Genomic DNA, 12,849 nt, shown 5'->3' with positions numbered 1-12,849 from the left:
GGCAGAGACTGGGTATCAGGCATTGTCATAGGACAAACTTTGCAAAAGGGTCATAGAAAATCCCATTTTACCTCACCCATCCTCTTTCAAAATAAGACATTTAAGGTTGCGGACAGGGAGAAGAGAAAAGGTGGAGATGCAAAGTAATAGCACGAGCATTTGCTAACAGATCTGTTGGGCAGGAAAAAAAAACATCAAGGATCCCAGGAGTTGATGGTGGAACTGGGGACATGGCCATGGAATCTTATGTGTGGACCCAGCCAGCCTAATTCTCAGTGCAGACACCCTCTTCCCACTGGCCACTGCTGAGAACAGCTTCAGTATGGGGGATGGCTGTAGAGAACTGGAGGCATTAGTAACCCACAGTGAGACGCTACAGAGCGGGGACTGGCAAACATGGAGGTGGGATTGTCTTTCCTCCATTTTTTGCTTGCATTGATAGTCTGTGGCCCAGGAGAATAAAATGAAGTGTCCAGAAATGAATGTATAAAATGAAAAGAGGCTGGTGTTTAATAAGACATGGGCAATCCTTGCATTAACTTGCTCGATTTTTTCATCTTCTCAGTGAGGCAGGTGCTGTTGGTCTTACCTATTTTTTCAGATAATCAAAGCGAGAGCCACTTCTCCAAACCCGATAATAATTCATCATCACCTCCCACATTGTGTCCAGACTCAAAGGCCAGTGGGCTGAGATGTTTTAAAAATCATGGCTTTTGGAACCAGGCAGACTGTGGTGGCATCAGCTTGTGGCTTTGAAGTGGCTGAGACCTTGGGTTCTAAAGTCAGTCAAAATCTCATGCAAATCTCAGCTCCTCCTCCTTCTGTCGAAAGGACAAAGTAAGTGTAGGACAAACTCTTTGTGTGGTGCCTCCTGAACCTTACGAGGTTCTCAAAAACTGAGAGTTGTTGGCGAAAAAAAATGTAGAGAGAGTATTAAATATTTACTATATACAAGGCACTATAATAAATCTATTTTATATTCCTTTATTATTTATTCTTCACAAGGACAAGTATGAGTTACCTAATATAACTACCTTGCTTTGCAGTGGGGAAATGAAGATAGAGATATTTAAGATCTTGTTCAAGGTCAGCCCCCATGGGTTGGCTTTCCTTCTTTCCTTATAGTGCAAGAACTTCAAGTTCTACCTTTCAATAACTGACAGGTCAGAATATTTTAAAAATAATATCTTTATAGGGGCAAATTCATGTACCATAAAATTCATTCTTTTAAAGTGTACAATGCAGTGGTTATCAGCCTATGCACGAGGTTGTACAAAAATCGCCACTATCCAATTCTAGAACATCACCACCCCCAGAGGAAATCCGTCACCTGTTAGCAGCCACTCCCCTTCCACTTCTCTCCACAGCCCCTGGCGACTAATGGTATGGATCTACCTATTTTGGACATTATATGCAAATGGCAATCAAACAGTATTTTGGCTTTTTCTGTCTGGTTTCTTATACTTAACAAGGTTCATTCATGTTAGAGCATGCATCAGTACTTCACTCTTTTTATTGATAAATGGTATTTTGCTATCTACATGCATTATATTTTGTTTATCCATTCATTTGTTGATGAACATTTGGGCTGTTTCTGGTTTGTTTGTTTGTTTTTCTATTATAAATGATGCTGTTATAAACATTTGTGTACAAGTTGTGAGGTGAACATACGTTTTCATCAAGTATACGTCTTAAGCGTACACTTAAGAGTTGAATTGCCAAGTCATACAGTAACTCTATCTTTAAACTTTTTATTTATTTATTTATTTTATTATTATTTTTTTTTTTTGTATTTTTCTGAAGCTGGAAACGGGGAGAGACAGTCAGACAGACTCCCGCATGCGCCCGACCGGAATCCACCCGGCACGCCCACCAGGGGGAGATGCTCTGCCCCTCCCGGGGAGGGGGGGGGGACCAGAGCCACTCTAGCGCCTGGGGCAGAGGCCAAGAAGCCATCCCCAGCGCCCAGGCCATCTTTGCTCCGCCTCGGCTGCGGGAGGGGAAGAGAGAGACAGAGAGGAAGGAGAGGGGGAGGGGTAGAGAAGCAGATGGACGCTTCTCCTGTGTGCCTTGGCCGGGAGTCAAACCCGGGACCTCTGCACATGAGGCTGACGCTCTACCACTGAGCCAACCGGCCAGGGCCTATCTTTAAACTTTTAAGCAACAACCAGGTTGTCTTCCAGGGCATCTGCACCATGTTACAACTCCACCGGCAATGTAGGAGGGTCCCATTCTTTCTCCATCCTCAGCAACTCTTATTACATCTGTCTCTTTGATTATAGCCATCTAAGTAACACTGATGGTGAAGTTGGATCTCCTTGTGGCTTTGAGTTGCATTTTCTGAACAATTAATGATGCTAAACATCTTTTTATGTGCATACTGGCCATTTGTATATCTTCCTTAGAAAAATGTCTTCAAATCCTTTGTCTATTTATTTTAAAATAGGGATTGTTGTCATTTTATTGTTATAAGAATTTTAAAATGTATTTTGTACACTTGTCTATTAGCATATACATTATTTGCAAAAATTTTTAGCTGTTCTGTGGGTTTTCTTTTCCATTTTCTCAATAAAACACAAACTTTTCTTCAAGTTGCACAAAATTCATACTTGTTTTTTTTTTAATTTGATGACCAGTTTATCTATTTTTTCTTTTGTTGCTGTGCTTTTGGTGTTATGTCTAAGACAGAGATTGATGCCTATAATTACATGTAGGTATTTGATGAATTTTGAGTTAATTTTTATAAGCAATGTGAAATAGAATCCCAACATCATTCTTTTGCCTGTAAATATCCATGTGTCCTAACACCATTTGTTGAAAAGACTATTTTTTTCCTCACTGAATTGTCTTGGCACTTTGTTGAAAATCAATTGACCATAAAAGTATGGAATTTTTTCTGGACTCTCAGTTCTCTTCCTTTGATGCATATGTCTACCTTTATGCTGAGTTGTTTAATAGGAAGTATTTCCTAAGGACATGTTGAGGGTTAAATTAAATAATGTAGGCCTGACCTGTGATGGTGCAGTGGATAAAGCGTCGACCTGGAATGCTGAGGTTGCAGGTTTGAAACCTTGGGCTTGCCCGGTCAAGGCACATATAGGAGTTGGTGCTTCCTGCTCCTCCCCCTTTCTCTCTCTCTCTCTCTCTCTCTCTGTATCTTTCTCTCTCTCTCTCTCTCACTCTCTTCTATCTCTCTCTCCTCTCTAAAATAAATAAATAAAGTCTTTAAAAAATTAAATAATGCATATAGAACCCTTAATGTGGGACTCAAAGAAATACACACTTGCTATTTTGTTATTGCTGTTGGTGCTGTTATCACCTTCTCAAGAGCAGCCCCTTGGACTTGTAATGTTGCTAGAAGATCACCAACTCACAGAATTTTAGACCAGAAGTGATTGGAGAATTCACAATCCAACTTTTTAATTCAAGACTCACCCAGACAAACAAAACCATACCACATGCACAACACATGCACACACATACTTTCTTACACACTTCTAAGTCAAAGGGGTTAAGTGATTTATAAAAGATCACTCCTGACACTTCATACAGTGCTCTTGTAAACATACCATACTCCACAAAATTTGGCACAACCTAGCCTAGCATGTATACCGTAATTCTCAAATTAGTCTTACCTCTAATTTATAACATAAATTCTCTTGTTAAAGAAAAAAAAATGTGAAAGGTAACCTTAGAAGCTTAACACATTCAGTCTTTAAAAGTCTTTACTGTTATTATTTTTTATAAATTAGCCTTGAGTGTTTTAAAAGTGTAGTGGAAATCATTTCATATTTATATTCACTTTCACATGGTCTCAATATTTTGTTAATCTGTGGGGATAAAAATAACAATAAAATGAAAACAACAATACTAGCTATTTAAGTCTCTTTAAAATCATTATCTCTAAGGGCTGTTGAGAACAGACATGCGGATATCATTTTCAGAGTCGCCAGGAGTCTAGAGCAGGCACAATGGCACGTAGCAAACGCGACCTCCGCATCCCTGTGAAGCAAATATTTTCAGGCCCCTGTTATGGTAGAGAAAGCTGGAACTTAATGAGCTCGAGTACCTTTCAAAATCACACAGCGAATAGTTGGAAACAAAAATGGTCGTCAAACTTTAACCTCTATGAGTCCAGATTACAATACAGTTTTCTGAATAGTGCAATTCAATCTTAAAAAAAACAAACAAAAAAACCCCACTCAAAACAGGATGATCAAATAGTGTGCACGGACCAGGAGCGGGTAGAGTTGTCATGGGTGGAGTCATTGCCCTTGGATAATGAAGCAGTGTGCTTTAACCCTTCTAGAAACAGAAAAAAAAAAAACACCTTAAGAGGAAATATATAAGGAAGCGACAGTAATTTATTTATACAAATAAGTGTGATTTGTCCTGTGTGTTTATTTAGGCACAATGGTTCAGCTTAAAAAAAAGAAATTGACAGTTATTTATTAAATATTTACTTTTTGCTTTGAAATGACATATAATGAGATCCTGTCAGCTAGCCAAAGCCAGCTTCATCCACATCTGCCGTCTTAACACTGAAGAAACTGAGATTTGGAAAATGAGCACTCAGGCCCCGATTAAGCTATGTATCTGAGTCTAAGTAACATGAATGATATCAGTAATGTGCTTATAAGAATAAATAATAGACGGAAATGGCGCCGTGAGAAGCGCGTCCGACAGCTCTCCCCTAAATCACAACAAATTTATCAACTAGAAACAGAAAAATTTATCCTCGGAGCATTCCGGAGTTCCACACAAACTGAAAGCAAAAGGACTGTTATCACTTGAATCTGAGAGAGGAGGGTGTGGAGGAAGCTACCGCAGCAGCGACGCTCATTCAAGCCGTGAGGGAGTGCGCCTGCGGTGAGTCAGCCCATATACTTGGGAACCGCGAGCCACCGCGAGCCCCCGCGAGCCGCCCGGTCCGGTTGAGCACCGCTGACGTTCCCAGCGGCCCGCACACTGCGAGTGGGGGTCGCCGGCCACCGGTGCCCGGAGCGCCCCATTCGCGCACGTGCCTTGGGCATTCCACGCGCCCAGGGCGCCCTGCTGGCCCGCACACCCAGGGGGCTCCATTATCCTGCGCCTGGTGCGGTCCAGCCGCCAGCGGCGGGGCGAGCGGGAGAGGCTTGGGAGATTCTCTCCGTGGGCGGGGCACCTCACCCAGCCATTCAAGCTAACAATCAAGCGTTGGGGGAGGGGCGCGCGCAGGCAGCCTAAAATACCTTCAGAAGCACAGCTGCGACCCAATCACTGAAATTAGTTTAACCCATGAAATCTGCGCACCCTCGGTTCTAATTGATAAGATCTCTCTCAGTTCAGCGATCCAAGACAAGAGGCGTGATATTTTTTAGTGCCTCTCGCTAAAGGGGCGGGGGCAACTTCTGATTGATAGAGCCTCCATATTCAGGGATAAACGCTAACAAGAAGGACTTGGCAGATAATAAGGTCTATACTACACTAGTCGTAAGCAGAGACTAGTGCCTCTTCTTCCCTGCAAAAACAGGCTACAAAGTGTGGAAAGCCTGGGTTGAGAGGTCCAACTAAATGATAGGCGCTGAACAGTCACCTTGACAACAATTGACTCCCACCCCCGCCTGATTACACTGGAGGCCCTGACTCTCAGAGCCTTTCCCAAAGCCTTGCACTGAGTGGGGATAGAGTGGGGATTTCCCAGCTCTTTGAGCCTCTTACTCCCCAGGCAGAAGCAGTTGCAGCCTTATAGCTGGATCACCAGGCTGCTAATTCAGAAAGGGGGGACTAGGAGAGAGAATCCAGGAAAGCAAACTCTCTCATCGTTGGACCCTGCAAACGCCAACAAGCCTTTACTTCCAGCAAGACTAAAGCCAATTATATGACATTGCCATAGAATCCCATCAACTGCAAATCCCTACCTAAGAGTGACACAGGGGCAGAGCCTGGGGTACAGAGTCACCGACTAGGAAGAGGGAGAGAAAAGAAAAAGGAAGAAGTTAACCTCTCAAAATCAAGAAAAACCCACAGACTTTACAACTTGATCCACTAATTTTTTTTTGTTGTTGTTGTTGTTGTTTGTTTCTTCTATCTTTTTGCCTTTATTTCCTCCACCTCGGTCCTTCTATTCTCTGCCCGTCTTATGCTTACCCTTTCTTGAACTACACTACCCATGAGTGTTGCATTTTATTTTTCTTCTTCATCCTCACCCTCCTTTAAGGTTATACTCCAAAACACTTAACTCTCACTCTCTCCTCTTTTGTATTTTTTTTTGTTTTTGTTTTTGTCTTGCTTTATTTTGTTTTTTTCTCCTCCTATTTTATTTCTTCCTTCGTTTTTCTCTTTTTCTTATTTTTTCCTTTCTATTCGTTTTTTCTTTTCTCATTTTACTTTCCTCCCATATAATCCTCAATCACGAACAAATTAGTTAATTTGGGACTCAAGGCTTTTTTTTGGCTTTATTTCTCTTTTTTGCTTTTGTTTTTTTTTTTTTTTTTCTCTTGTTTGTTTATTTTTGTGGCATTTTGGGTCCTCCCAACCCAAGGTCTCCATTGTATTTAGTCTTCGCTCCACTTAATACAACAGATTTTTACTTATTATTTTTATTTTTTCTTCTTTATTATTCTTTTTTGGTCCTTTTTTCTGATTCCCTCTTATCCCTCTCATTATATCTCTTAGTTGACCATCACTTACAAGCAAATCATCTTATGCTTGTCTAAGATTTTCTTCCTTTTTTTTTTTTTTGCATTTAGTAGGTCCCTACTCCCTTTTTTTTGCCCCTTGAACTCTTCACCCCAAATCAGGCCCTCCATTATAGGCATGATATTTCCCTGAGGAGGGGAAAGGAGGGAAAGAGAAGAGAGAAAAAAAGGGGGAAATAATAAATTATTACTGTTTCTTTTTGTGGGGTGTTTTACCTTTTTTTTTTTTCTTTTTACTCTTTATTAATTCTAATTAGTGCTATCAATAAGACCACCCTCAGATGCCGATAAGAAAGAGGAAATCGAATATTATGGATACAAAAGAAAGAGAGGTAACAAAAATAGATGTGGAAAAATCTATGGAGAACAGACTTAACATATTGGAAGCCTTGGAGCTAAATGACAGAGAATTTAAAATAGAAATCTTAAAAATACTCAGAGATATACAAGAAAACACAGAAAGGCAATTTAGGGAGATCAGAAAACAACTCAATGAACACAAAGAATATATTACCAAGGAAATTGAAACTATAAAAACAAATCAAACAGAAATGAAAAACTCAATTCACAAGCTGAAAAACGAGGTAACAAGCTTAGCTAACAGAACAGCCCAGATTGAAGATAGGATTAGTGAAATAGAAGACAAACAACTTGAGGCACAACAGAGAGAAGAAGAAAGAGACTCAAAAATAATAAAAAACGAGAAAGCCCTACAGGAATTGTCTGACTCCATCAGAAAGAATAACATAAGAATAATAGGTATATCAGAGGGAGAAGAGAAAGAAAATGGAATGGAGAATATACTCAAACAAATAATAGACGAGAACTTCCCAAGCCTGTGGAAGGAACTAAAGCCTCAAATTCAAGAAGCAAAGAGAACACCAAGTTTTCTTAACCCCAACAAACCCACTCCAAGGCACATCATAATAAAGATGACACAAACCAATGACAAAGAAGAAATTCTCAAGGCAGCCAGGGAAAAGAAGAGTACATCATATAAAGGAAGGCCTATTAGATTATCATCAGATTTCTCAGCAGAAACTCTACAAGCTAGAAGAGAGTGGACCCCAATATTTAAAGCCCTGAAAGAGAGGAACTTTCAGCCAAGAATACTATACCCATCAAAGCTATCCTTCAAGTATGAAGGAGATATAAAAACATTCACAAATACAGAAAAGATGAGAGAATTTATCAACAGAAAGCCCCCACTCCAGGAAATACTAAGGGGGGTTTTCCAACCAGATTCAAAGAACAAAAGAAAACAACACCACAAGTAACAGCTCCACCAAGAACACAATAAAACCAAACTTAAACTGTGACAACAAAGGAAAAAAAGGGGGGAGAGGATGGAGATTAACAGTAGCAAAGGATGATGAAGTGCAGAAATACTTATAAGATAGGGTACTACAATGAATATGGTAGGTACCCTTTTCATTACTTAATGGTAACCACCCTTAAAAAAACCACCACAAAAACACTTGACTTAAAAAAGGTAGCAACAGAGAAAAGAAGTATGGAACACAAACAAACAAAAACAAATGATAGAAAAACAAAAGAGAAGAATCAAACTAGATACAAAACTAACAGAAAGCAATTTATAAAATGGCAATAGGGAACCCACAAGTGTCAATAATTACACTAAATGTAAATGGATTAAACTTACCAATAAAAAGACACAGAGTAGCAGAATGGATTAAAAAAGAAAATCCAACTATATGCTGCCTAGAAGAAACACATCTAAGCAACAAGGATAAAAACAAATTCAAAGTGAAAGGCTGGAAAACAATACTCCAAGCAAACAACACCCAAAAAAAAGCAGGCGTAGCAATACTCATATCTAATAATGCTGACTACAAGACAGAAAAAGTACTCAGAGACAAAAATGGTCATTTCATAATGATTAAGGGGAAGTTGAATCAAGAAGACATAACAATCCTTAATATATATGCACCAAACCAAGGAGCACCAAAATATATAAGACAGCTACTTATTGACCTTAAAACAAAAACTAACAAAAATACAATCATACTTGGAGACCTCAATACACCGCTGACGGCTCTAGATCGGTCATCCAAACAGAGAATCAATAAAGATATAGTGGCCTTAAACGAAATACTAGAACACCTGGATATGATAGACATCTACAGGACACTTCATCCCAAAGCGACAGAGTATACATTTTTCTCTAGTGTACATGGAACATTCTCAAGAATTGACCATATGTTGGGCCACAAAGACAATATCAGCAAATTTAGAAAAATTGAAATTGTACCAAGCATATTTTCTGATCATAAAGCCTTGAAACTAGAATTCAACTGCAAAAAAGAGGAGGAAAACCCCACAAAAATGTGGAAACTAAACAACATACTTCTAAAAAATGAATGGGTCAAAGAAGAAATAAGCGCAGAAATCAAAAGATATATACAGACAAATGAAAATGAAAATACGACATATCAGAATCTCTGGGATGCAGGAAAAGCAGTAATAAAAGGAAAGTTCATATCACTTCAGGCCTATATGAACAAACAAGAGAGAGCCGAAGTAAACCACTTAACTTCACACCTTAAGGAACTAGAAAACGAAGAACAAAGACAACCCAAAACCAGCCGAAGAAAGGAGATAATAAAAATCAGAGCAGAAATAAATGAAATAGAGAACAGAAAAACTATAGAAAAAATCAATAAAACAAGGAGCTGGTTCTTTGAAAAGATCAACAAAATTGACAAACCCTTGGCAAGACTCACCAAGGAAAAAAGACACAGGACTCAAATAAATAAAATCCAAAATGAAAGAGGAGAGATCACCACAGACATCATAGAAATACAAAGAATTATTGTAGAATACTATGAAAAATTATATGCCACCAAATACAACAATCTAGAAGAAATGGATAAATTCCTAGAACAATACAACCTTCCTAGACTGAGTCACGAAGAAGCAGAAAGCCTAAACAGACCAATCAGCAGGGAGGAAATAGAAAAAACTATTAAAAATCTCCCCAAAAATAAAAGTCCAGGCCCAGACGGTTATACTAATGAATTCTATTAAACATTCAAAGAAGACTTGGTTCCTATTCTACTCAAAGTCTTCCAAAAAATTGAAGAAGAAGCAATACTTCCAAACACATTTTATGAGGCCAACATAACCCTCATAGCAAAACCTGGCAAGGATGGCACAAAGAAAGAAAACTACAGACCAATATCTCTAATGAATACAGATGCTAAAATACTAAACAAAATACTGGCAAACCGAATACAACAACATATTAAAAAAATAATACATCATGATCAAGTGGGATTCATCCCAGAATCTCAAGGATGGTTCAACATACGCAAAACGGTTAACGTAATACACCATATCAACAAAACAAAGAACAAAAACCACATGATCTTATCAAGAGATGCAGAAAAGGCTTTTGATAAAATACAACACAATTTTATGTTTAAGACTCTCAACAAAATGGGTATAGAAGGAAAATATCTCAACATGATAAAGGCCATATATGATAAACCATCAGCCAACATCCTATTAAACGGCATAAAACTGAGGACTTTCTACCTTAAATCAGGAACAAGACAGGGTTGTCCACTCTCTCCACTCTTATTCAACATGGTGCTAGAAGTTCTGGCCAGAGCAATCAGACAAGACAAAGAAATAAAAGGCATCCATATCGGAAAAGAAGAAGTAAAGCTATCACTTTTTGCTGATGATATGATCCTATACATCGAAAACCCGAAGGACTCCACAAAAAGATTATTAGAAGCAATAAACCAATACAGTAAGGTCGCAGGATACAAAATTAACATACAAAAGTCCATAGCCTTTCTATATGCCAACAATGAAATATTAGAAAACGAACTCAAAAAAATAATCCCCTTCACGATTGCAACAAAAAAAATAAAATACCTAGGAATAAACATAACAAAGAACGTAAAGGACCTATATAATGAAAATTACAAAGCATTGTTAAGGGAAATCGAAAAAGATACAATGAGATGGAAAAATATTCCTTGTTCTTGGATAGGAAGAATAAATATAATCAAAATGGCCATATTACCCAAAGCAATATACAAATTTAATGCAATTCCCATCAAAATCCCTATGAGATTTTTTAAAGAAATGGAACAAAAAAACATCAGATTTATATGGAACTATAAAAAACCCCGAATAGCCAAAACAATCCTAAGGAAAAAGAATGAAGCTGGGGGCATTACAATACCTGACTTTAAACTATATTATAGGGCCACGATAATCAAAACAGCATGGTATTGGCAGAAAAATAGACACTCAGACCAATGGAACAGAATAGAAAGCCCAGAAATAAAACCACATATATATGGTCAAATAATCTTTGATAAAGGGGCCAACAACACACAATGGAGAAAAGAAAGCCTCTTCAACAAATGGTGTTGGGAAAACTGGAAAGCCACATGCAAAAGAATGAAACTCGACTACAGCCTGTCCCCGTGTACTAAAATTAATTCAAAATGGATCAAAGACCTAAATATAAGACCTGAAACAATAAAGTACATAGAAGAAGACATAGGTACTAAACTCATGGACCTGGGTTTTAAAGAACATTTTATGAACTTGACTCCAATGGCAAGAGAAGTGAAGGCAAAGATAAATGAATGGGACTACATCAGAATTAAAAGTTTTTGCTCAGCAAGAGAAACTGATATCAAAACAAACAGACAGCCAACTATATGGGAACTGATATTTTCAAACGACAGCTCAGATAAGGGCCTAATATCCAAAATTTACAAAGAACTCATAAAACTCAAGAACAAACAAACAAGCAATCCAATAAAAAAATGAGAAGAGGACATGAACAGACACTTCTCCCAGGAAGAGATACAAATGGCCAACAGATATATGAAAAGATGCTCAGCTTCATTAGTTATTAGAGAAATGCAAATCAAAACTACAATGAGATACCACCTCACTCCTGTTAGATTAGCTATTATCAACAAGACGGGTAATAGCAAATGTTGGAGAGGCTGTGGAGAAAAAGGAACCCTCATTCACTGTTGGTGGGACTGTAAAGTAGTACAACCATTATGGAGGAAAGTATGGTGGTTCCTCAAAAAAACTGCAAATAGAACTACCTTATGACCCAGCAATCCCTCTACTGGGTATATACCCCAAAACCTCAGAAACATTGATACGTGAAGACACATGTAGCCCCATGTTCATTGCAGCACTGTTCACAGTGGCCAAGACATGGAAACAACCAAAAAGCCCTTCAATAGAAGACTGGATAAAGAAGATGTGGCACATATACACTATGGAATACTACTCAGCCATAAGAAATGATGACATCAGATCATTTACAGCAAAATGGTGGGATCTTGATAACATTATAAGGAGTGAAATAAGCAAATCAGAAAAAAACAAGAACTACATGATTCCATACATTGGTGGAACATAAAAATGAGACTAAGAGACATGGACAAGAGTGTGGTGGTTACCAAGGGTGGGGGGGGAGGGAGGACATGGGAGGGAGGGAGGGAGAGAGTTAGGGGGAGGGGGAGGGGCACAGAGAACTAGATAGAGGGTGATGGAGGACAATCTGACTTTGGGCGAGGGGTTTGTAACATAATTTGATGACAAAATAACCTAGACATGTTTTCTTTGAATATATATACCCTGATTTATTAATGTCATCCCATTACCATTAATAAAAATTTATTAAAAAAAAAAAGAATAAATAATAACAACTAATGTTTTTTAAGTACTGATTTATTTCTAGGTACTGTATAAGCATGCTTTATACATTTGCACTTGGAATAGCAACCCATACAACCTATGTAATCTGTTTTCATTATACAGATGAAGAAACAGGAATCAGAAGGATTAAGTAAAAAAAATTGTCCAAGGTTACACAGGCCATTAGGCTCCAGGACCTAAGGTTTGGTGCATGGTCTCTCCTGGTTTTTCAACCTTGTTATGTCACCTTTATGTAGGGAGGACCCATTTGTCAAGAATCACACGTTTCAAGCCCCAGGTACCTTTGCACAAAGACATATTTCACTTTAGAAAAACCTTTCTAACTCAGGTTTATTTTCTCACAAATATATAGTAACACGTTAGCAAATTGTATGTAGTCAGCATTTATTTATTTAACATATTTTTATTAAGCATATGTTATGTAGCAAGCATAGTTCTA

The 12,849-nt window shown here is 38.3% G+C and overlaps 1 protein-coding gene and 1 non-coding gene across 7 annotated transcripts in view; one reads left to right on the top strand and one right to left on the bottom strand.

Annotated features, from left to right (window-relative positions):
* The window catches only part of LOC136325398 (opioid-binding protein/cell adhesion molecule), a 1,207,641-nt gene that overhangs the window by 1,071,491 nt on the left and 123,301 nt on the right, over positions 1 to 12,849 (top strand). The gene's annotated exons all lie outside the window — the stretch shown is intronic.
* On the bottom strand, positions 2,067 to 2,142 carry TRNAM-CAU (transfer RNA methionine (anticodon CAU)). Its single transcript has one exon. It is a non-coding gene; the product is annotated as a tRNA-Met (tRNA).

Source organism: Saccopteryx bilineata, chromosome 2, assembly GCF_036850765.1.
Source record: "Saccopteryx bilineata isolate mSacBil1 chromosome 2, mSacBil1_pri_phased_curated, whole genome shotgun sequence".
NCBI classification, from domain to species: Eukaryota; Metazoa; Chordata; class Mammalia; order Chiroptera; family Emballonuridae; genus Saccopteryx; species Saccopteryx bilineata.
This window is presented reverse-complemented; position numbering and strand designations above follow the sequence as displayed.